Here is a 26,642-nt window from a genome sequence, read left to right as displayed (position 1 = left end):
TATTTCTGCAATTTCCAGCACTCTGAAAAATTTCCAGAATTTGTGTTTTCAGCAATATTTATTTTTTCAGTCTGTTAAATGTATGGCTATGGGAATGGGCATTTAACTATATGGGAGAAATAAGGTGAAACTGAAAACCGGGGTGGGAAACAGAAAATTTTACATGGTATCAGAGGTTGAGTGCTGAAGGGCAGTTTGGGACAGCAAAAGGAAAAAAATACAGCTGCTGATTTTTTCACTCAGAAAATTCCAGCAAGCTGATTTTTCATAAACAGCAGTTTTATCTTTACCACAGCAGTGCTATTTTTCAGTTTTAGGACAGCAAGATGTCATTGGGATTGAGGGTGGAGGATAGGTTGGATGGGCATACAAATTACAGCGTTTGGAAGGAGAGAATGCAGAGTATCTTTGAGGAGGCAGAAGTCTGGGATATCATGGTGCATACAGCACAGCACCCTGTTGTTGTGCCTACTGATGCTACTCAGTTGGCAGCTTATAATAGAAAGAACAACAAGGGTAAGAGGCTGATTCTAGACGGAATCAAAGACCATTGCATTCCTCATGTGAGAGGAAAGAGCAATGCCCATGAGATGTGGACAGCATTGTCCAATCTCTACCAGAGTACCAATGAGAACCGGAAGATGGTCCTGAAGGAGAAGCTGAAGAACATTAAGATGGGGAATGATAGTGCAGCTGGATATCTCACAAAGATTACCAATGTGAGAGATGAGTTGGCAGCGATTGGAGAGGCCATTCCATCCACTGAGTTGGTGCGTATTGCAGTGAATGGCCTCCCCCGTTCATGGTTGAACTTTGCTGATGGGGTTTGTGCACGTGAGACCCTTCCCACATGGGAGAGGTTTTGGGATGATTGTATACAGACAGAGATCAGGAAAGGACAGCTTGGGGCAGCCAAGCCAGTTGAGCAGGATGAGGACGTAGCACTGATGGCAGGAGGCAAGAAAGGCAAAGGGAAGAAGCAGGCTTCCACAAGCGGTGGTGGAGGCAAAGGCAAAGGTAAAGGTAAACAGGGTAACTCACAAAAGGACTATTCCAAAGTGAAGTGTTGGAATTGTCAGAAGATGGGACACTATGCAGTTGTGTGTCCGGAGAAGAAGAAGAAGAAGGGGAAGACCAGGATGTGGCAGCGTCAGCTGAGATTGAGGACTTTGCAGGTCGTTTTGACCGGGAGTTTGCGTTCACTACATGTGAGTCCTCTAGTGCAGGATCACCTGCCACACAGGTTCAGAGGGAGCATGCTTTTCCCTCGATTAGCGGAGCATCTACAGGTATCTGGTATGTGGACAGTGGGGCTTCACGTCACATGACAGGAGTCCGGGAGTACTTCTCAGAGCTTTCAGAGAGTGGCACTGATATTGAGGTAGTACTCGGTGATGACAGAGTTGTTAGAGCAGTCGGGGTGGGGACAGTGACATTTCAGAGGGAGTCCAAACCTCCCTTGAAGGTGTCAGAGGTTCTTTATGTGCCAGGGATGAGGAAGAACCTCATATCCGTCTCAGCGTTGGAGGACAGAGGATATGAGGTATTGTTCAGGGAATGACAGGTGTTGATGTATCCCAGGGGCTCTCCAGCTGATTCAGCTAGAGTGATAGGTGTACGCCATGCAAAGGTGTACAAGTTTGCATTCCAGCCCCCTTTGGCATTGAGTTGTAGTACCGACAGCAGAGCTAGCAGTTCTGAGCTATGTGAGATTTGGCACCGCAGGATGGGGCACATGTCTCATGGAGCCTTGAGGACATTGCGGGAGATCACTACAGGTGTGCCAGATTTCAGTACTGATCACCATGATACTTGCAGAGGTTGTGCGATGGGCAAGTTTGCCAAATCCCCTTTTCCCAGCAGTGACAGCAGAGCGACGGGGATACTTGATTTGATTCATTCCGATGTGAGCGGTCGGATGTCTCATGTTTCCTTGAGTGGATATGAGTACTATGTCTTATTCATTGATGATCACTCCAGGAGGACCTGGATTTATTTCTTGAAGACCAAGAGTGAGGTCTTCAAGCGGTTTCAGGAGTTCAGAGCTCTTGTGGAGACTCAGACAGGTCGAAAGATCAAGTCCCTGAGGTCGGACAATGGAGGAGAGTACAACCTTGGAGAGTTTGTTGACTATTGTGCAGAGGCAGGCATTAGGAGGGAGTTCACTGTTCCTTACAACCCCCAGCAGAACGGGGTTGCGGAGAGGAAGAACAGATCCATCATAGGGGCTGCCAAAGCCATGTTATATGATCAGGGGTTGCCATTGTTCTTGTGGGCAGAGGCCTGCAACACAGCTGTTTACTTGCAGAACAGGAGTCCGCATCGTGCCTTGGGGCACATGACTCCGGAGGAGGCTTTCTTTGGGAAGAAGCCTGATCTTGGTCATCTTCATATCCTTGGATGCATTACATACTCCTATATACCCAAGGAGGAGAGGACCAAACTAGAGCCCACCGCAGAGAAGGGTATCTTTGTGGGCTACAGTGAGACCTCAAAGGCCTTTCGGATTTACATTCCTGCACAAAGGAAAGTTGTTGTCAGACGGGATGTGAAGTTCGAGGAGGACAGGGCCTTTAGGAGGTCACGGGAGTTAGAGTATCTGGATCAGCCAGACCCTCAGCAGCAGTTGAGTCAGTCGCAGGGATCCAGTGGGCAGGGATCAGGAGGATCCGGAGGTACATCTATGAGGATGTCAGGTCCATCAGTGAGCAGTGGCTCGCCGAGCCAGAGGGGTGGTGCTCCGGGCAGCATGCAGAGCAGTTCACAGAGCAGTTCACTAGGGAGTCCACTGATGGACAGTTCACACGGTACCTCAGCTTCTACAGGTTCAGGTGCAGGCAGGAGGACAGCAGACAGACAGTCAGGAGTTCAGACTACTGATGGGGATGAGGAGGAGGAGTTTCATTCTCCTATGGGAGAAGCATGCTCAGGGAAGAGGAAGCCCAAGTGGCTTCAGGACACCTTGAGAGATGCCACATCTGTTGCTGAGCCGAAGAGGCCGGTCAGAGAGAGTAGACCACCTGAGAGGTTTTGTAGCTATATGGCGATGGTTACCAGCATCCTTGACTCTGAGCCTTCTAGCTATGAGGAGGCAGCTAGCCAGCAGGTCTGGAGAGAGGCCATGCAGGAGGAGTATTCTTCTATCATGAAGAATGATGTTTGGGAGGTGGTGCCGAGGCCTGAGGGCAAATCCGTGGTTACTTCCAGATGGCTTTACAAGGTAAAGCATGCTGCAGATGGCAGCATTGAGAAATTCAAAGCAAGGTTTGTGGCTAGAGGGTTCTCACAGGTAGAGGGAGTTGATTATGAGGAGACCTTCGCTCCCGTGGCTCGATATACTTCGATCCGCTCCATTATATCGATAGCAGCAGAGATGGGTTGGAAGATCCACCAGATGGATGTGAAGACCGCATTTCTCAATGGCTTCATACAGGAGGAGGTGTACATTGAGCAGCCACAAGGCTTTGAGGTGCATGGGAAGGAGTCCCATGTGTGCAGATTGAAGAAGGCCCTTTATGGCCTGAAGCAAGCTCCCAGAGCTTGGTACTCCAGGATAGATGCATACTTGCAGGGGATGGGTTTCACAAAGAGTGAGGCAGATCCGAACCTTTACTTTATTGTGATTGGTGAGGAGCCTCTCATTCTGGTGCTGTATGTGGATGACTTGATCATTACAGGTGCAGAGAGACTCATAGAGCACTGCAAGAGAGATCTTGCAGCGGAGTTTGAGATGAAGGACATCGGCTTGATGCATTACTTTTTGGGTTTGGAGGTGTGGCAGGAGGAGGCGCATTTCTTCCTGGGGCAGGGGAAGTATATTGTGGACATCCTTAGCAGATTCCACATGGAGGATTGTAGACCCATGTCGACACCGATGATCACCAACTGGAAGAAGCTTCATGCTTCGGATTCCGAGTTGGTGGATCCCACATTGTACAGGCAGCTGATTGGTTCCTTGATGTATTTGGTCAACACCAGACCAGATCTCTGTTTTGCAGTCAACACGATGAGTCAGTTTATGTGTGAGCCTAGGAAGGTTCACTGGGTGGCTGCAAAACACATTTTGCGGTACTTGCAGGGGACAGTGGATTATGGTCTGGACTACAGGCAGGGAGATGGAGTGAGATTGGCAGGATACACTGATTCTGATTGGGCAGGTTGTGCTTCTGATAGGAAGAGCACTTCAGGGTGTTGTTTTGGGTTGGGTTCAGCAGTAGTAGTGTCATGGTTCAGCCGGAAGCAGCAGTCAGTAGCACTGAGTTCAGCGGAAGCAGAATATATGGCAGCCAGTCTAGCTAGTTGTGAGGCCATCTGGCTTCGCAAGATGTTGTTTGGCTTATTTGGTCAGCCGTTGAGACCTTCAGTGATTTACTGTGATAATCAGAGTTGCATTAAACTCACGGAGAATCCAGTATTTCATGATAGGTCAAAGCATATCGGGATCAGATATCATTTCATCAGAGACCATGTTCAGAAGGGAGCTGTAAAGCTTGAGTATATTTCCACTGATGAGCAGGTTGCAGATATTCTTACCAAAGCCTTACCACGGGGCAAGCATGTCTACTTCAGAGACAAGATGGGTGTGGTGAGGAACACCTTCCTCGGTAAGAGGGAGTGTTGAAATTTGGTACCGGAGGACAGGTGGTTCCCTAAGGCTTTGATATTTGGCCTAGGGAAAAGTGTCCAAAAGAATTTAATTTTTCTCCTAAAGTAACTTTATAATTTTTATAAAGTTAAATCTAATTTGAAAGTGACTTTAAGTGATAAAGTTACTAAGTCTAATTTTAAAGTGACTTTATAAAGTCAATGAAAAATTAGAAAGGAAAAGTGACTTTGGAAATAAATGACTAAGTGGGTCTTTATTAAAGTGGGGTGAATTAAAAAATAGAAAGTGAGATTTAAATGAGCATTTAATCTCAGCCATTGATCTAAATCTATTTCAGCCATTGGATTTAGGGATCACCCAAAAGTCATTTAGGGTTGGGTTAAGGGAGGAAAAAGAGAAAGAGATCATTCATTCTTTCATGAGCAGATTGGGAGAAGGAGAGCAAGAGAGCAAGAGAGATTTCTGGACAAGGAGGAGAAAGAGCAGCAGTTGGCACACACACCAAGGCAGCATTTCAGCAAATCTGAACAGCATAAAGAACAAGCAAAAAAGGCAGATTTAGTGAGCAAAACAGTGAAAAAATTATTTTTCAGCACGAATATCGAGGAGGCGATTTTCTGCACTTTTCCCGAGGGCTGTCCGTACAAGTCCGTACGGCCGTCCGTACAGTCCGTACGGTCCGTACATCCGTACAGTCCGTACATCCGTACGGTCCGTACAGCTCTTCCAGCAGTTTTCAGATTGTCGTTTGGGCTGAAAACAGATAAGTTTTGCTTGCTGGAAAAATTTCTGTTTTGCTGATTTTTTGCTGAAAATATTTTCTCTGTAAAAGGCATTTTCCAGAAATAAAGAAGAGCTCTCAAACTGGTTTTCCCCAAGAGTTGTAGGGGGTTTTTCCAGGGTCAAGTTGACCAAAAATCACTGAGTTTAAATGTGTTTTTATGGCTGTTTTAATTGCTGATTTTTTATTTCTGCAATTTCCAGCACTCTGAAAAATTTCCAGAATTTGTGTTTTCAGCAATATTTATTTTTTCAGTCTGTTAAATGTATGGCTATGGGAATGGGCATTTAACTATATGGGAGAAATAAGGTGAAACTGAAAACGGGGTGGGAAACAGAAAATTTTACAGATTGGGGGCGGTAAAGAGGGTGGAACCATGAAATTTATATGCCCCCATTGTCATAAACTTACACAAGTTCCTAAACCTACGTGAGAAAGCATCTTTATGGGAACATGCCATGTGATAAAGGTAAGATTATTGAAGTCAAAATTGTGAGCATGTGCCAACCAAATATAGAAACAAATACAAGAAGGAAAAGAAGGCAACACAAAACAAATCTAAAATATCAAGGGTTGAGTATGAGAGTTCATAAGAATATTCAACAGTCAATCCCCATTCCCCTATGATAGTGGATTTTCACTTGTGCATTCAAGGCATAGAACAATATCATATTTCCTTTACTAATGTCATAGGGATGAGATGAATGCAATAAATTTTTAGATATCTCTACATGTGATTTACCCCTCATTGTTCTTCACTCACACTATTGGTATGATATGGTACAAGCCATCAATGGTGCCCCTGAAGGATACAAAAGCCCCGAGTATGACAAAGCTAAAACCTAGCAACTTGACAAGGAAAGAGCATGTTAAAATTGGCAATTAGGGCCAAATTCCACCTTGGGACAACTCATTTGATGGAGATGATGATTGCATTAAATTCCTCTTTTCGAAAGGACCAAAATTGATACAAAGATCATCCAATTTGGGCAAGCGAAAGTGCATTTTTGAATTTATGCCCACACGTGCAAATTGTTCAGGTCGGCCACATCAACATGTAGACTCATGAAGCCCAATGGCCATGACTCTTCACCCACAACGAATTGTACAAATACAAGTGACCTCTCACCTCATTTGGCATCTTCATCACTCACACATTGTCTCTCCTTCTCTCATTGGTTCGTACAACATTGGCATTCTCTCGCTCCCACGTGTGGCACAAAGAGGACGAAGTTACATGACATAATTGCAGGGCCGGAAATCTCAAAAAAATTATGCAATTTGGCCAGCGTATACTAGTGTTGACTTTGACTTTTTGTGCATCATTTAACTTCGATCTTTTGGTTTGTTCACACCTAATCTTCAACAGTTGGGTAACCTGGAACGTGAACAGTCATCAAGAAGATGAACTGATCCGTCCATTTTATGTATATAAACAATATCTGTCTAATGAAATATGCAATCAATTTCTTCTGCACATTCTGGAGTTACCTTGGCCTGACATGGTATCAGAGCACAAGTCCCAGGTTCTAAAAATAGTTGTAACTCCTGCCTCTGTCCTGAGCACTGCGCTGCTCTGCCTCTGTCTGATATTCCTCTGACATAGTCTAATGACGCTGGTCCGTTACGCTTGTCAGCAGTTTCCTCAAAAGATTGTCCTGCATGTTTTTGTGCGCATTTCATTTTGAAGATTTTCTCTCTGGCATTTTCATTGCCTGGAGGAACCTCCGATAGTCATTCTATCTATCACAGCTGATTCACTACTCTTCCTATACCAAAAATTACTGCTTTCTCTGAAACCAGTAGTCATTGATCCAGTGGCTTTTTAGATGGTTGAAAAAAACCAGTTCCACCACCATTATTCGTGGTTGGTGTCCAGCGCGACCACTTGTTACTGTATGGCCATTGTTCGAATACATATAAAAGTAGTGGACGTTGTATGCCTCTTGTCGTGTCCGAGGACAGCATTTGCAAGAAACAACGCAGACCATCATATCTTCTTTCCTTTATAGTAAAGAACCTCCCAAATGTCGGCTCACTAAATCGTTGGATCTGCATTTGCGTATCCATGGAATTATCGGTACCCTGATTCTGGGGTTGAAGGTTCAGGCCGTATACTGATTCTTGGATTGAAAGGCACCTGAATTTGGGAAGGGTTTTTTGAAGATTAAAGAAAGCAGAACACAATGTGTTACGTGGGTCAAGTAAGCAAGCTGTGCTTGTTCATCGTTGTGCTTGCAGTTGTGGGAGCTGTAGTTTTTGGGTTCGTCTGGCTCGGCCATGAGCATCATGTCAGGAGTATGGCGGCCATCATCACAATCCACAAGTGCTATGCGTAAATCGAGGGCAACGGAATAGTAATATCGGTTTGATTGTATTACTCAGTCTTGTTTTTTTGGAGGTGAATAGTAATATTGCACAATTCTTTATCATCCGAATGATAATGCTGTAATATTGCGCCGTCTATATAAACAGTTTTTCAAAGCATTGCGTTGTTTTTTCAAAGTGTTCATATATATCATTCAAGGCAGTTTTCAAAGCATTCAAGTTATATCAGTCAGAGTGTTTTATATATCAAAACATTTGTAGTGTTGCATGAAAAATTGATATATTGAAGTGATATATTAATACATTGAAGTGATCCCTTGCGCATTTTTTCAAAACATAGTAGTATTGCAGTGATATGTACAATGAAATGCTGATGCTTTTAGCAAATATCAGAAGGATTTGAAGGCTGTAACGTAAGGATTTTTTATCAGCAGAAGTAATTTTTACAGAATGCATTCAATCATCTCTATGGTCGGAATAGTTCTCACTGGCAAGGAGAACTATCATGAATGGTCTCGGATGGTAAAACACACCCTCATCTACAATGAGTTGTGGAAGGGAGTGTGTGTCGGAGAAGAAGACAAAGACCCTGTGCAGCCTACATCAAACAAAGAACTCACCATTTGGGAAAACAAGAACAGCAAAGCCTATGCATTGATCGCAGCATCTGTAAATGAAGAAGTAAGTCGTCATATTTCATCCTATTCCACTGCCTTTGAAGCTTTACAAAAGCTGAAAGAACTCTATGATACACATTCTGCACTTGAAGTTGTTCAGCTCATGATTAAACTCTTCACTCTTGAACTGAAAAATAATGATCCTCTTGCTCTTGCATCTAAAATAAAGTCTATAATGCATGATATTAAATCCACTAAGGTTGAGCTGGATATCTCTCTTATTGCATTTCTCAAAGCACTCTATCCTACCTACTCCAATTATCTTAAGTCATTACAAGCAAATGGAAATCTTAAAGATATAACCTTTGACTCTCTTGTGAAAAAGTTTGTTGAAAGAGAGAAAGCCTTTGGAAAGAAGACAGTCCCTGAATCTTCTGAAGAGACTGTTTGCCTTGCTCATAAAGAAAAGCATCCTGCTCAAGATTCTACAAGAGGAAGAGGTGGACGAAGAGGAAGAGGAAGATACTTCAGAGGCAGGGGGGGGCAGACATTCTCAAGGAGAAAAGGCAGATCTGCATTGCATTCACTGCAAACGAAATGGATCACATGATGCTTCTACATGCAAACTACCTTGGACAAAATGAGCAGAAAAGAAATCAGCAGAAAGGTAAAACTGATGACACAGACAAAGGTAAAGCACCTGAATCCGCTCACTATATTGAGGCACAATGTAACATTGGAGTAAATGAAGATTTGTTTAATGCTTCACTTGCTTCTTCGAAAAATGATTGGTTGCTTGATTCAGGAGCAACCTGTCATATGACTCATAGGAACGATTTTTTGAAGATTTCACTGACAATGTTGATGGAGCAGTATACTTTGCAGATCAGTCAAAAATCAAGCCATCAGGGCTTGGCACAATCAGGCTTAAACTGCTGGTTCCCAGACTTTCTTCTGGATCATGTTCTATATCTCCCACAGCTCAAGAGAAACTTGTTGTCCCCGGTCCACATCCGCCAGCAAGGTCACTCCATTCATATGTTTGATGGAAAGCTTGAGGTAAGAAAGGCATCTGACCATCACTTGTCATGAGGGGTATAGAGAAAAAGACTTCTTAAACTGCAAGGAACCTCTGCTCATACACAACATTTCTCATATATTTCTCATCATGAAGAAGGTACACTTCCATCAAGTTTATTATGGCATGCTAGATTTGGACATCTAAACTATGACAGTCTCTGCTTATTAAAGAAAAATGGTGTTGCTGGTTTGCCTACAATTCCTAGAAAACATAAGCAATGTGATGCTTGCATTCTAGGAAAGCATAGCAAACAGTCTTTCATGATTCACATTCAAGAGCACATAGGAAGCTTGAACTCATTCATTCAGATTTATGTGGTCCAATGCCTGTTCCTTCTGCAAATGGAAATAAATATATCATGACATTTATTGATGATTACACCAGAATGTGTTGGCTTTATTTATTGAAGAACAAATCTGATGCTTTTCAAACATTCAAGAATTTTCATAAGTGGATTGAAAATGATGCACAATCTCATATTGGGTCTATTCGCACTGATAATGGAAAAGAATATACATCAAATGAATTTGAAAACTATCTTCGCCACATGGGGATCAAACATCAAACAACTGTACCTTATAATCCCCAACAGAATGGTGTAGCAGAAAGAATGAATAGAACAATTTTGAAAATGGTACGATCCATGCTTTTCTTCAAAAATGTAAAGATAATGTTTTGGGCTGATGCTGTTCTATGTGTTGCATATATAAAGAATAGATGTCCATCTAGTGCTATAAGAAACAAGACTCCTTATGAATTATGGTATGGACATGTTCCTTCGGTAAAACATCTCAGGATTTTTGGTTCCACCTGTTATGTAATTATCTTTAATACCAAAGGTACATAGAAATAAACTTGGTGCTAGAAGTCGTAAGTGTATCTTCCTGGGGTATTCAAACACCTCTAAAGCATACCGTCTCTATGATGAAGTAAATAAAAAGTTTGTTGTATCTAGAGATGTCATTTTTCTTGAATCATCCAAATCTGACAGTGTTGTTGAGCGGCAACTTGATCGCTTGGATAGATTCGCAAAAACGAAATCATTTCAAGAAGTTGATATTCAGATTCCACATCTTGAAGGGGGGTTTCCTATACTAGAACAACATGTGGAATCTTCTTCTGAAGAACAATCTCCTCTGCATGAAACTCCAACAACGGATGATGCTTTAAGTGATGTAATTGATAGAATTGGGAGACTCAATCTTGATTCAGTCCCAACTCAATCAACAGAGCAGCCTGGACCATCTCAGAAAGGTCCCCCAAAGTGGCTGACAAAGACACTTGAAAGTGTTCATCCTGATGAAATTGGAAAAACAAGAACCAGAAATACAAACTGACAAGATGGAGGTGATGTAGATAACTCTAATTCACCTATTGATATGGATGTTACTTATGATTGTGAATTGAACTTGTCTACAGATTTTGAACCAACTTCCTTCAAAGAAGTTGCTTCTCATGATCAATGGAAAGAAGCGATGCAGAAGGAGTATGATGCCTCATAAAGAATGGCACTTGGAAGCTGGTTGATCCTCCATTTGGAACCAAACCAATTGGCTGCAAGTGGGACTACAAGAACAAGTACAAAGCTGATGGCTCACTTGACAAGCACAAAGCTAGGCTTGTGGCAAAAGGTTTTGCACAGAAGGAAGGGGTCGATTATGAGGAAACTTTTGCCCCCACAGCAAAATGGGCCACCATCCAAACTCTTTGCACTAGCTGCTCAGAACGGTTGGAAAGTCCATCAAATGGATGTAAAAACTGCATTCTTGAATGGAGATCTAAAAGAGATGTTTTTTATGTCCCAACCTGAAAGATTTGTTGTGAAAGGACATGAACACAAAGTATGCAAACTTGTGAAGTCCTTATATGGCCTCAAACAAGCACCACGAGCCTGGTATGAAAAACTAACTGAGCATCTTCTGAAACTCAACTTCAAACATTTTGATCTTGATGATGCAACTTTATTTGTCAAGAAAGTTGGCAAAACAGTTGTATATCTTGTGGTATATGTAGATGATCTTTTAATGACAGGGAACAATGAAAGCTATATTGCATCCATAAAGAAAGAATTAGGAAAAAGTTTTGAAATGACTGATTTGGGCTATGTTCATTACTATCTTGGCATTGAAGTAACCCAACATCCAAAATCCATATTTCTTTCTCAAAAGAAATACATTGGAGATTTGTTAAACAGATTTGGCATGACAGAGTGCAATCCTCTTTCTACTCCAATGGAACAAAACTTGAAGCTCACATCTATTGAAGGAAAGGAATTTGAGGATGCAACAAAGTATAGACAGCTTGTAGGAAGGCTCATCTACCTCACTACTACCAGACCAGACATTTCATTTGCTGTTGGAATCCTCTCCAGGTTTATGCAAAAGCCTTGTGAGGGACACTGGTCTGCTGCAAAAAGAGTTCTAAGGTACTTGAAGGGAACTCAAGACCTTGGAATCAAGTATACACAGGTGGACGACTTCAGCTTGATTGGATACTCTGATTCAGACTTCGATGGAGACAAAGAAACTGGGGTATCTACTTCAGGATATGCTATGAGTCTTGGATCAGGAGTTGTCTCCTGGAGATCACGCAAACAATCAGTTCCAGCAGATTCCACAACAGAAGCAGAATACGTGGCAGCAGCTAAAGCAACGAAAGAAATTGTGTGGCTCAGGAAAATTCTTGAAGATTTGCAGGTAAAACAAGTACAATCAACTCCACTCATGATTGATAACACCTCTGCAATAAAGTTAGCCAAGAACCCAAAGTTCCATGATCGTACTAAGCACATCAATACTAAATATCATCTGATCCGACATCATGTTGAGGCCAAAACAATCCATCTCCGTCATTGTTCCACAAATGAGCAAATTGCAGACATCTTCACCAAAGCGCTTGGAAGAGAAAAGCTTGAAAGATTCAGAACGATGCTTGGACTCACCAACATCCCTTCAGATTAAGGGGGGAATGTTCACACCTAATCTTCAACGGTTGGGTAACCTGGAACGTGAACAGTCATCAAGAAGATGAACTGATCCGTCCATTTTATGTATATAAACAATATCTGTCTAATGAAATATGCAATCAATTTCTTCTGCACATTCTGGAGTTACCCTGGCCTGACAATATTCTTGTCTCAACAGACCGCATTCTTGGGCACAAAAACCAAGGAAAAAGGACTTTGACCTGCATTGACAACAAATTGACCAAGTTTGACTGCAGATTTGGTGACTGTTTGGGCTGAATTTGACCACTGTTGGAGGTTGAGTTTGACTTCTTTTGACCGAGCTTCAAAGGAGGAGTTCGACTATTGCGTTAACCATCTATGAAGTCTGGTTAGGGCTGAAGTTTGACTGCAGTTGACTGTAGATTTTGACAGGGTTGTTATGACTTGAATTTGGCAACTCAATTTCGACTATTGTACTCTCTCTTTCTCTGCTGAACATTTTGATATAATAATAAGAAGAACTTCCCACATTGGGGTTTTTCCTAGCATCCGCTAAATTTGGTGTCCTCTTGTCTTGGCTTGTCTTCTACATTTTGTTTCATGTTCTATCTACTTTTACTGTCAATGTGATTAATGGTTAATGTGATTTCTATTGGAAATCTAAATTGGAAATTGTCATTGGGTTGCTAAAGGAACATTGAAGTAATTGTGCTAAATATAGAACATACCATTGCTAACCAAAATTAACATGGTATCAGAGCACAAGTGAAGACAAAGCCCAAGCAAGAGAGAGAAAAGCAATCACTAAGAAAAATTTGTTGGTCAAGACTATTGATCTAGCTTCAATGGCTTCTACATCTTACTTCAAATCCGAGGATAAGCTCAAGGACAAATCTGACTATCATGCATGGAAGATGACTTTGGACTTGACTTTGGAAGAGAATGATGCCATGGACTATGTGAAGGGAAGAGTGGTGGAACCTCCTTCAAATGCACCTGTTGTTTCAAAGACAAAATACAAGAAAGTTGAGGTCAAAGCTAAAAGAATTATTAAAGACTCCATTCAAAAATATTTCGTTGCTTATGTTTCTAATATAGGAACATCTAATGAGATGTATGATAAATTGGTTGGGATGTTAAAATTGAACAATGAAATTCAAATCCTCTTTCTCAAAAATAAGTTGAAGGATATCAAGATGGACAAAGCGGAGTCTATCTAATCCTACTTCTTGAGGATTACAGAAATGAAGAATGGTCTTCTATCTATTGGAGAAGTTGTTGCTAACTCTGCTCACTCTCATCGTTCTTGGAGGTCTCACAAAAGCATGGGATGTGTTTAACACCACCATTCTTAACAATGATAGATTCCTAATTTCGATGAATTATTGGCTAGATGCATTCAAGAAGAGACAAGGATGATAGAGAGACAAGCCTTCAAGTGGTAATGAACCTACTACTTTCTCCACTCATGCAAAGAGGAAGAACAATGTTGGTCAAGAATTCAAGTAGGGATTCAAAGAAGGAATAAAAAGAAGGTGCTACAATTGCAACAGGTTTGGCCATTATGCTAGAGAGTGTCCTCACAAGAAGGACACTCCAAGGGATGATGACAACAAAAACTACAAAGGCAGTGGCAGTCAAAGGAACAACAAGTTCAACAATAAAGGAAAGAGGAATGCTCCCGCTGCTTGAGATGGAAATGGTTGGCCTCCCAAAAGGACGAGAAATTCCAAGTATGAGGAAAGTAATGTTGTAGAAAAACAAAAGGAATTTTATCTTATTTCCGCCATCACTACTGCCTTTCCTCTGGATACTTTGGATCATTGATTGATTGATAGTGGTGCCTCAAGGCAATTCACTAAGTACAAGGAGGCCCTCTCAAATCTGATTGAAAAGAAGACTAATTAAGAGATTATACTTGGAGACAATACCATCTACCCCGTGAAAGCAATAGGGATTTTCACTCTTCACTTAAATCAAGGTCAAACCCTTCTACAAGTATTATATGTACTCGATTTGAAGAAGAACCTGGTGTCTATTTCTGTGATGGAAGATAAAGGCTTCAAGGTAGCATTCATTGAAACCCGAAAGACGCATTTACACTTGGATTTAGGGTTGAAGGTCTCTATCAAGTTGGAGGAAGCCCTTTGGGAGCTTTGACATGTGATACTTCTCTTCAATCTGAATTATGGCACCGAAGATTTGCCCACCTTCATTACAAAGCCTTATCTGGGTAAGGAAGATGGTCTCAAGTATGCCCAAGTTCAATGTAAATCATGAAGGTGTTTGTGAGGGTTGTGCAGCTGAAAGGCTTAAAAGGGGACCATTCCCCTCAAGTGAAAGTCAAACTACCAACATTCTTCAATTGGTCCATTCTGATCTATCTGAATGCCATTATGCTAGAGAGTGTCCTCACAAGAAGGACACTCCAAGGGATGACGGCAACAACAACTACAAAGGCAATGGCAATCAAAGGAACAACAAGTTCAACAATTAAGGAAAGAGGAATGCTCTCGCTGCTCGAGATGGAAATGGTCGACCTCCCAAAAGGAAGAGAAATTCCACGTATGAGGAAAGTAATGTTGTAGAAAAACAAAAAGAATTTTATCTTATTTCTGCCCTCACTACTGCCTCTCCTCCAGATACTTTAGATCATTGGTTGATTGATAGTGCTGCCTCAAGGCACTTCAGTTGGTAAAAGGGGACCTGTCAAATATGATTGAGAAGAAGACTAATTAAGAGTATATACTTGGAGACAATGCCATCTACACCGTTAAAGGGATAGGGATGGTTAATGTGATTGCTATGGAAATCTAAATAGGAAATTGTCATTGGGCTACTAAAGGAACATTGAAGTAATTGTGATAAGCATAGAACATACCATTGTTAACTAAAATTAACAGAGCCAAAATCTATAGTGCTTAAAAATGTACAAATTCTTGGGACCATTATGGGGTATTCACTGTATCTAATGGTCAGAGAAATGTTAAAGGCAAGGCACTGGAAAATATTCTTGGTGTGTCTGCAAGTGATGCAGTCTTCCTTTCAGCCCATAACTACTCAAATCATTACAATACTCACATTAATATCAAAAAAGCCTTAATTAAAACCATTCAAGAAATTGAATGATGCAATGTCATTCAAGTCATCGTTGATAATGTTGTTAATTGTAAGGTAATATAAGATATCATTGAGGATATGTATGCTAACATATTTTGGTCAAGGTGTCTGCTTCACACATTAAACCTCTTGATACATCATATTATCAAGATGAAGGATCGCGATTATAGATGTATTGGTGCCTAGTAAAATAGAGGGAAGAAAATGATAAATTTATTACCAATCATAGCATGACCAACTATATTTTCTTGAATCACTTTAAGTTGGACCTATTAAAGATTGCAAAGACTAGACTTGCTAGCACCTTCAGGCAACTTTTGAAGGTAAGAGAGGCATTGCCTAATATGGTCTCAAGACCAAACTTGCTAGCTATTACCTCACCTTCAAGCACATTTTGAAGGTGAGAGAGGCATTGGCTAGTATGGTCTCAAGTGATTTGTGGCAGTATTTGAAAGACAAGGCTATATTTGCATCTAATAAACATGAACTTCAGTTGGTGAAGGGCACACTACTTGATGGTCAATATTGGCAATAGGGTAAAGATGTTCTACATTCCACCAAACTCATTTGTAGTATGATTCAATTTGCAAATACAAATCAGTCAATGACTAGGGAGGTGTGTCAGTAAATGGACAGCGTGCTAGGCCAAACCAATGACATTGTTGACCGCAGAGATGTGATCTTGTATGATCATATCCATAAACATGTGGTCAAAAGGTAGGACAATCTAAATTTTCCACTCCATGCCCCAGCATATGCCCTTACACCCAAATATTACTCTCCATCTTGGTTGGCCCAACCAACACACACAAATCCAAAAAGGTACAAAATGGGTATATGGTTGAATTGGCCAAGTTGGTCGTTGATAAAGAGGAAAGTCCTTAAGAATGAAGCCATTTCCATGGCTTCATGAGTTTTGTCTTTATCTTCACAACATCCAAGGTTTCATTGGGGCCATGTAATTCTTGGTCATGTTCCACAAACACTTCCACCTACTCCTACTCTTCTTCATGGATCATGGGAAAAGAAATTAGAATTTTCTCATAGTAAGAGAAAGTCTTAGTAGATACTAGATCTTTTTCTTTTTCCTATTTAGAATTTAGTCTCTAGAACTTATTCTTGTCTTTGTCATGGCTTATTTTGTAAACATTATATGAAAGTTTTAGTTTGAACTTTAATTTTGATCCTACCTTTGAAGTTTGATCTATTGATTGAATCTTATAATTCTCTGGTAATGAATACGATATCCTGTTTCATTTCATGGTTGATGTTATCTATTACAATTTGTTGAAGATTAATTTTATATGTTGAAACTTGAAGATTGGTGTTGGGGATGATGATTGATCATTTAATCATTAATGACAATGTTATAAGTTGAGAGGGAACAATGGAGGCAAGAAGTGATAGGGTTTTCTATGTTGGTTTTATCGACGCCGCAAAGTCTGCGCTCACCTCTTGTTCTCGTTCAAAACCCCAAATCCGTTTATATGCAAGGAGATGGGTTTCAGACAACATGTTTTTTTTCCTTTGGGACAAATTACGCTTATGCAATCGCAGATCCATGGTTAAGCCATGGATTCATGTTGCCTCCAAAGCAAAATCCAACAGCCACTTGCGCAGTTCAATGGAACCCTCCAACCTCACGGCACTTGGATCTGAGGCTGAAGGAATTGAAATCGGGGTTGGAGGTGCATCGATCAGCATCGTTGCTGCTGTGACTAATGGCAATGGCAAAGCCAAGGCCGAGAAGCACAATGTCCCCTGCAATTTGGGGTTTTGTTCACAATCGTCAAAGGGAGTGCAAATCCTCACTAAGTTAATCTAGGGACTAAATTCCAAGGGCCGCAGTAAAGGCGCAGATCCAGATTCAGAGGATTTGTTTCAGGTTTTTATCAAAACCATTACTGGAAAATCAATATTGCTAAGGGTTCAGGGAACAGATCTAGTAACAGATCTGAAGCAAAATGCCCAAAATATCACAAGTATTCCTGCTTCATTACAAAGTTTGATTTTTCCAAAAAAGTGTTGCAAGATGTGGTCCATTTGAAAGACTATGGTATTCAAAGGAACTCTACCATTATCCTAAATTTAAGACTACAAGGTGGTGCCCTAGGAGCAAGCATACCACCTGGATCATCTTCGACTGGCAAGGGTCCGGCTTCGTTCAAGGATGCATTAAGAGGGAAAGTTGCCACACAAGACAAACAAAACCCAAATCTGACAATCCCAGGTCCATACATTGTAGAGAAGATGGAGAAAGCCCCAGATCTGTCCATAGAATTACCAGAAGTAAGTGGTCTCTTCACTACTTTGCAAGCAAAAGCTATCATATGTCGATTTAATGGTTTCTGGCCCAAATCTGAAGATCTAAATGAGTGGATCTACCTCAAAATAATCAAATAGACCAGAGATTGTGACATTTATCTATGTGCAAAGGTTTTTTTGTGGTTCAGTTTGATACTCAAAAAGACTTTGATTATGTCATAAATGAAGGACCATGGTTTTGGGGAAGGGTGGGTCTCTTTGTAACCCATGGTTTCTTGGTTTTGATGCAAACTCAATGGTGGTTACAAAAATGCTAGTTTGGGTAAGGCTACATAACCTTCCGCTCCCCTTTTGGCACCACCAAGTCCTAGAAGGCATTGGAAACTCTTTGGGAAGGTTCCTAAAGATGGATCAAGAAAGAATGGACAAAGGTATCTTCACTTTTGCATGTATTTGTGTGGAGATGGACTTAAGCAAAGGCCTTCTGAATTGTATTCACCTGACACATCAAGACTTCAAGTGGACATAGTGGTTAGATTTTGAAAACACTACCTTTAGATGTCGGATTTGCAATCAACAGGGCACTTGCAGAACACATGCAAACAAGCAAAGAAAAGAACAAAGAAGAGACCGCAAAAGCAAAAAGGATGGAAATTCCCAAACCCTCCTTCATCAGATGATGAGGATGAAGAAATGGATGAGACCCAGCAACATCCGGAGACACAAAATCAACAAGGTTCTCAAGAGGAGGGAGAAGAGAAGGAGGAGGTTCAGAACAAACAAGCAGAGAATCCAAATAACTCAACAGTGGTTCTGATCCTTGAGAACCAACACGAGGAAAAGAACCACAATCAAGGCACAGGTGGAACTAAGCGATCTCATGTCTCTGAGAGCTCAAATTCAGATAAAGAAGCCCCAAACATTTCAAGAAATAATGAGTTGGAAATTGTTACTACTACTTAATCACGATTTGGCAAAATGTCCAAAAGAAAAAAGGTAAAAAAGAAAAAACCAATTTCTTTGGCTAAATGTAATTTTTTTTTGTCACTTAGCTACCATGAGTGCTTCAAACACATACACCGGTCCCCTGGGACAATTCCTGAATGCACTTGTGCATCTACTCTATGTAAAATTTTATTTTGTTAATTGAAAGTTGTTGATTTTTCCTCGAAAGATTTAATTAAAAATAAATAAATAAAAAGACAATGTTATAAGTTATATTTACCATATAATTGATGTTATATGTGTACTTAACGATTGATGCCTTAATGATCATCATTAATCCGATAGTTATGTCTATGTTTTCATGTTTTGTATAGTTGATTTGACATTGTGCATATATATGCATCAAAATATATTGAAATAGGTATTATATAAAAAAGGGTCCCAAAACATTTTGCTAACATAAGCCTTTTTGAAAATTGTGCTTCCCACTCTTATGCTCCCTACAATCCTGAGTGGAATTAAATGTATACCCATCTACTTAATCAGTGAAAAGATCACTTATCAATACCTTTTCACCTAAGTTGCACAAAGCACCAAAACATTTCAGAGTTTCCGAAATAGGTACGTTTAGAAACATCACCTCCCAAAAATGGAAACATCGGTTGAAACATTGACCGAAACGTCATATATATATATATATATATATATATATATATATAACTAAGTTATACGAAATGTCTAAACATTTCAGAGTTTCCAAAACGGGTACATTTAGAAACGTCACCTCCCAAAAATGGAAACATCGTATATATATATATATATAATTATATATATATAATATATTATAAAACACATTATCTTGCAATAAAAAAGGGAATAAGACCCATAGATGACAATTTAGAAGGAAAAACAAGTCTATATTAACTCTCATAGATGATTACATGATGGTCAAGTTTCGGGTACGGGTACAGCCCGAAGTTTCATGCACCATAGATAAAAAATATATTTATAATAAGTGAATAACACATTATCTTGCAAGATAAAGGGAATAAGACCTATAGATAACAATTTAGAAGGAAAACCAAGTTATATTAACTCTCATAGATGATTACATGATGGTCAAATTTCGGTCGAGTTACGGAGCTTCGGGTACAGGTACAACCCAAAACACCAGGTTCCTAGAAGTTTCGTGCAACATAGCTTTTCGCATTTTAGGGGTGGCAAGTGCAGGGGGGCACTAATGCACCCCTCAATGAACAAGTTGAACTAACTTTTTCATAGAGTCTTAAGCAGGCCATACAATCGAGTAGAGGTTTCTGCTCTATTTCAGTGGCTGCTCCAATCCAGCTCGTTCAATCTCCTTAATCTAACCATAATAGGGGAATCTAAGATTATAATGTGGCACCTTCATCTTGGTTCCTCTCCAGCAGATTTCAAGCTCAACACCTTATTTAAAAGGATTCAAACCCATTTGAAAATTTTGAATGAGTTTACGTGGTCCATATTTTGTGTCAAAACAACTCTATAGTGAACCAATTGGCAAACAAGGCAACATCATTAGGAATTGGCACCTTTCTTATCATGACACATGGCGGTGAGTGCTACAGTTGGCATGCTGTTCAAAGCAGTGTTGAAAAAAATGGCATCAGTAAAAAATCAGTGAGGATCCAAAAAAGATCCTTTTGGAAACATCGGCCAAAAAATCGGCAAAAAACACAACAACAACAAAAAACTCTGAAAAAATCAAAGGAAAAATTGTGAATTTTTCCGGCTGAAAAATCACCTCGCCAAAAAAATCATGATTTTTTGGCACATCGCCAAAAAATCAACAATTTTATCAACACTGGTCCAAAATATGTTGCTTTGAACTCATCGTTCTCTCTCCATTGGCAACTCTGTTAGCAACACTGACCTATAAGTACCTAATCTAAAGATAGTTGCTCAAGTGGAAAAATACCAAAATACTCTGACTTAGCACTGTTTGGAAGTTAAATTTTGTTTGATAACAGGACTGTATTGGAGAATTTATATTATTAGGATCTATAATATGAAAGTCTTGTTCAAATCATGTTATGATATCAGACGTTTTGAACAGCTGGAAGCTGATAGCCTGAATTTTTACTTTTGGTATCTCTGATGTAACGCTGCACTCCCAGGCACATATTTCTTAAAATAATATTTTCAGCTACTGTTTTAAAAAGAGAAAACACCTTTTTTTCAGTTTGCTTCTCCCCCTTGCACCTTTTTTAGTTATATGTATATATAACTTAGTTATATATATATATAACTAAGTTATACGAAATGTCTAAACATTTCAGAGTTTCCAAAACGGGTACATTTAGAAACGTCACCTCCCAAAAATGGAAACATCGTATATATATATATATATATATATATATATATATATATATATATATATATATATATATATATATATATACGTGAATAACACATTATCTTGCAATAAAAAGGGGAATAAGACCCATAGATGACAATTTAGAAGAAAAAACAAGTCTATATTAACTCTCATAGATGATTACATGATGGTCAAGTTTCGGGTACGGGTACAGCCCGAAGTTTCATGCACCATAGATAAAAAATATATTTATAATAAGTGAATAACACATTATCTTGCAAGATAAAGGGAATAAGACCTATAGATAACAATTTAGAAGGAAAACCAAGTTATATTAACTCTCATAGATGATTATATGATGGTCAAATTTCGGTCGAGTTTTGGAGCTTCGGGTACAGGTACAACCCAAAACACCAGGTTCCTAGAAGTTTCGTGCAACATAGCTTTTCGCATTTTAGGGGTGGCAAGTGCAGGGGGGCACTAATGCACCCCTCCATGAACAAGTTGAACTAACTTTTTCATAGAGTTTTAAGCAGGCCATATACAATCGAGTAGAGGTTTCTGCTCTATTTCAGTGGCTGCTCCAATCCAGCTCGTTCAATCTCCTTAATCTAACCATAATAGGGGAATCTAAGATTATAATGTGGCACCTTCATCTTGGTTCCTCTCCAGCAGATTTCAAGCTCAACACCTTATTTAAAAGGATTCAAACCCATTTGAAAATTTTGAATGAGTTTACGTGGTCCATATTTTGTGTCAAAACAACTCTATAGTGAACCAATTGGCAAACAAGGCAACATCATTAGGAATTGGCACCTTTCTATAGATGAGAGGGTGTCACCTACCAATTCCATAATATCATAACACATGGCAGTGAGTGCTACAGTTGGCATGCTGTCCAAAGCAGTGTTGGAAAAAATGGCATCAGTAAAAAATCAGTGAGGATCCAAAAAAGATCCTTTTGGAAACATCGGCCAAAAAATCGGCAAAAAACACAACAACAACAAAAAACTCTGAAAAAATCAAAGGAAAAATTGTGAATTTTTCCGGCTGAAAAATCACCTCGCCAAAAAAATCATGATTTTTTGGCACATTGCCAAAAAATCAACGATTTTATCAACACTGGTCCAAAATATGTTGCTTTGAACTCATTGTTCTCTCTCCATTGGCAACTCTGTTAGCAACACTGACCTATAAGTACCTAATCTAAAGATAGTTGCTCAAGTGGAAAAATACCAAAATACTCTGACTTAGCACTGTTTGGAAGTTAAATTTTGTTTGATAACAGGACTGTATTGGAGAATTTATATTATTAGGATCTATAATATGAAAGTCTTGTTCAAATCATGTTATGATATCAGACGTTTTGAACAGCTGGAAGCTGATAGCCTGAATTTTTACTTTTGGTATCTCTGATGTAACGCTGCACTCCCAGGCACATATTTCTTAAAATAATATTTTCAGCTACTGTTTTAAAAAGAGAAAACACCTTTTTGCAGTTTGCTTCTCCCCCTTGCACATTTTGCTTCTCACATTGTGGCATTTTTAACAATAAGAGGGAGAGCTTGCCCAAGTACTTCGGCCTTTGCATCTGTAAGTGGTAATCAGCTTGATAGCCCTTTCCATATGCAAGAATGATTCACAAATTTCTTGGCACAGAAGGACCAAGGAGGCCCATACCCCTAGCTCTCGCCCACCTCTATGCAGCTGAAACAGAGTTTCTAAAGAGAGGATTTTAACAACAATACTTCACTTAGAATGTTCCTTCACAGAACAGGGAAAACCAGGCAGACCTTGTTTGAGCAAAGGGAACTGAACCATCAACGTATCCTCTCAGCTACTATAAATCTCAAGACAGATTATTCATCACAAACAGATGAAGATTTCAAGAATATAGTTCTCATCTCTCTGGATACACTGCTTGACAACATCTACAATGGCCAAAACCCAATGATTATTGAAGAGCAAACCCCTAATTCAACCTGTGAGACACATTGCAGAGAGATGAAGACAATACACTGCTTGACAACATCTACAATGGCCAAAACCCAATGATTATTGAAGAGCAACCCCTAATTCAACCTGTGAGACACATTGCAGAGAGACGAAGACAACAAGCAATACACAACCAATTTGGGTTTCAGCCTTCTGATCTGAGGTTATTAAGTGATATATCTGCTGTTCAATTATACATACAAATATCTGTAATGTGCAAGATCCTATCATTTATTTTGTCCTACTCTGAGTAGGATAAGTCTTGTAGATATCTTTGTCTTTTTTAAATGTCTGAAAAGCTCAGTTTTGGAGTCCTCTGGACTATTTTGATTGTGGCAGCAGATAGCCATAACAGATGTGCTCTGCATTCTTCTTCAGAAGAGCCTATTTTCCTCTAAAAGAGAATACACTGCAAACTTATATCAAAAGTGTTGAAAACAGAGTTAAGTGAAAACTATTCATAAACTTAAGAAAAATAAGCACCCTTGCAAAGATCGATTCATTCGTTAGAGCACAGTATAAAGGCAAGATTTCCAACAAATTTGGAAGAAAATAATGCTGCCAAATGAAAAAATCGAAGAAAATCGGTCTTAATTTTTATCTTATAAGAGCAATGGTGCCTCTGTAAAATAGAGATCCAAGCTAAAATGAAAAACTGAAAACAGATCTCCAGTGCTACACAGAAAAAGTAGGCCAGTCAAATTTGAACCCATACAAATAAATATTGGCAGAAATCTCATTATGTAATCTGGAAGAAATTGCAGCTAAACCCACAAGATTTTAGTCTAGTGGCAACCAATGAGGCAATCTGCCTTCTATTAATGTGGAGACTCAGGTTTAAAATCTCTCAAGTGGGTGCAGATGGGGCCAGATACAAGTCCTGGGTGATCTTGGCAACCTAGGTACATCCCTAATAGCATGGCAACTTAGCCAAAGAGACAGCTGTAAGTTTCTATGAGTAACATTTCCCAAAAAAAGGAATTGCAGCTACAAGTGAAAGAAAAATAGAATACAGAAAATCTGTGTTATTTACAAACAGGGATGAATTAAATAAACTAACGTTTTAAGCCAAAACTCTCCAAAACTTAGAATACACCAGCTGCGCTCTAGAGCTTATGTCCAGAACAAATTGACGACTAAACGTTGCCATATACCAATTATACGGCAGATCTTTAAGTGCAAAATAAACGTACAGCTAAACCATAGCTACAAATCTGAATACGCTCCAGATAAACTTCAAGATATACAGACAACACGTTTCTCAAAAGTTCTCAACAAAATTCAACCAGAATTAGAATTGTAAACTAAAATTGAACCAGAAAAGATGGTGTGAACTAAAGTCAAGTACCATAGTCCAAATCTTTAATTTCTTTCTAAACCTATCACGTCTTTAACGTTGATGTTAAATGTCATCAACACCTAAAATACATCAATTACACTGTAGTATGTACATTTTCCCACTGTGGCATGTACATTTTCCCGTCCAGATAAATTTACAAGTGAGAGGGAGGCACAAACTCAAAATTCATTCCATTTGAACTGACATAACATATGAATTACATTTTTTCGGAAGTGCGTTGATCTTCATGCAGAGGGACTCTGGGTTCTGCCTCAGTTTCTGTACGAGTTAGGCACCATAATCAGCCCAACAAGTTTATAATGAGTACCATCAGCTAAATGCCGACAAGTGCCCCGAATTTCCTTACAGGATTTTTAAAGAAAAAATCAACATATGAATTACAGGAAATTCAAGCGCAGTAGGCTAGCTTGAGTAGTTATGTGCTTTGATCTTAATGCAGAGGGTCTCTGAGTTCTGCCTACGTAGTGGTTTCTGCCTCAGTTTTGCAATGGAATTAGCACCATAATCAACCCCACAAGTTTACACTGGTTACAATCAGCTAAATGCCCACAAGTGCCCCAGATTTTCTTTAGAAGAAATCAAATACACACACATATATATATGAGAAACTTTTACTGTAATTGAAAGTGTAAGCCAAAACTTAATCAGGAAAAATACACTCTAAAATTAAGCCAGAAAACAAGTGACAGCTAAAAGCAAGTACAAAATAACATGTATTTAACTTCTTTCACGGATCGATTAATATAATCAGCTAAATATTTACACCAAATGTCATCAAAACTTACAACAGCCGAATTACATGGCAAATCTTTATGTCCAAACAAATTAACAGGGAAACGAGAGGGACAGACTCAACAAACGTGAATGCAGCACGTTTCTCAAAAGTTTTCTAGGAAATTTAGCTGTAATTGGAATTCCAACCTGAACTTAACCAGTAAAGAAGATACAAGCCGAATTTAAACGGTGCAAACTGCAAACTAAAATTTAAGTACGATATAACAGATCTTTGACTTCGTTTACAAGCCGATCTGCTTATAATACAAGAAAAACGCTACAAATGACCGCAAACAAATAAAAGCAAGAATATGACGCAAAATCATATCTATAAATCCAAATTTCAAGAAAATGCAGAAGATTTATGTCTGTTTTGAAGAAAGAAACGAGTGACGAACATTTCTGAAAAGCTTCTTTTGCCGGGAAAAAAACTAAAATAACAACAAAAACCTGAATCACTCCAAAGCTCGATCGGCACTACAACGAAAAGCTTTTTGAAATTCCAGAGATTCTTTTATTTTTTTAAGAGTGATTTCCACTAGGAAAGGCGCGTGCGATCTGTGTTTATTGACTTCCAGATGAAAATTTTCGCGTACCTTTCACGAAAACTTGAGCTTGAACGGATTCCCTTGAACTTAACCAGACGGATTCAAGTGATCTGCAGACAAGTTAAGAGGGATAGGGGACAAAGGAGTTTATATACGGAGTCGGTCGATGCATGTGACTGGGCATAAATCAGCATTTAATGTAGATGTTTCCGCGGGTATGTGGAACGGCGTACAAAGCAAAATGAATATACGAATATTTAAAGGTTGTCGCTATTTAAGTAGAGTATAAAATCTTCAATAGGTATCCATGGGTTTTAGTTTTTATTAAGTTTTATGTTTAACTTTAAACTGTGTCGAGGAGAGGCCGGGAATGGGTGTAAATTTTAATTCAAAAAGTTAAAAAAGTTTAATAGGATTATTATGAATGGTTATATAGATTTTTTTGAATTTGAGGAGAGGCGGGGAATGGGTGTAAATTTTAATTCAAAAAGTTAAAAAAGTTTAATAGGATTATTATGAATGGTTGGAGCAAAACATTACAAAAAAATCTTTAAAATTGGAGGCTTTGTTTTCACTTTCTACCTTCATAGTATTTTCAATATAGAAATCAAGCATTTTTAATATAGAAATCCAGCATGGTTCCCTTAAATTATTGACTAAAATTTTTTTGGCTTTTAAATGGAACTTCTAATGATAATTTAAATTAATGTGTAGCAATTATCTATTGGATACACTTTAAAAAAAAACTTGTGGATTGGGAAGTGGTACTAATAATTATGTAAGACTCATACTTATTTTTTTATTGTGTGCTATAGAGGGAAGGATGGATATCTGTGTTTGTAAGCCCAGTGGCTTAATGGGTTAGATCGATCAATTTGAACTTACTAGTTTTAAGGCAAAGGTCATTTGAGAGATCATG

General features: G+C 39.3%; 1 protein-coding gene across 2 annotated transcripts in view; it reads right to left on the bottom strand.

Annotated features, from left to right (window-relative positions):
- The window catches only part of LOC149225146 (ricin B-like lectin R40G2), a 36,850-nt gene extending 10,921 nt beyond the window's left edge, over nt 1–25,929 (bottom strand). The window contains exon 1 of one of the 2 annotated variants that reach the window (XM_089376945.1): nt 25,772–25,929. The gene's annotated coding sequence lies outside the window, so the exon portion shown is untranslated. The other variant, XM_089376946.1, reaches the window with a different exon arrangement.
- Nucleotides 25,930–26,642: the final 713 nt, after the last annotated feature.

The sequence above is a fragment of the Pinus tabuliformis genome, chromosome J, assembly GCF_031772625.1.
Source record: "Pinus tabuliformis cultivar Carrire ecotype Pingquan chromosome J, CPIR1, whole genome shotgun sequence".
Classification (NCBI taxonomy): domain Eukaryota; kingdom Viridiplantae; phylum Streptophyta; class Pinopsida; order Pinales; family Pinaceae; genus Pinus; species Pinus tabuliformis.
The sequence above is the reverse complement of the archived record's forward strand: the minus strand, read 5'-3'. Positions and strand labels throughout refer to the sequence as shown.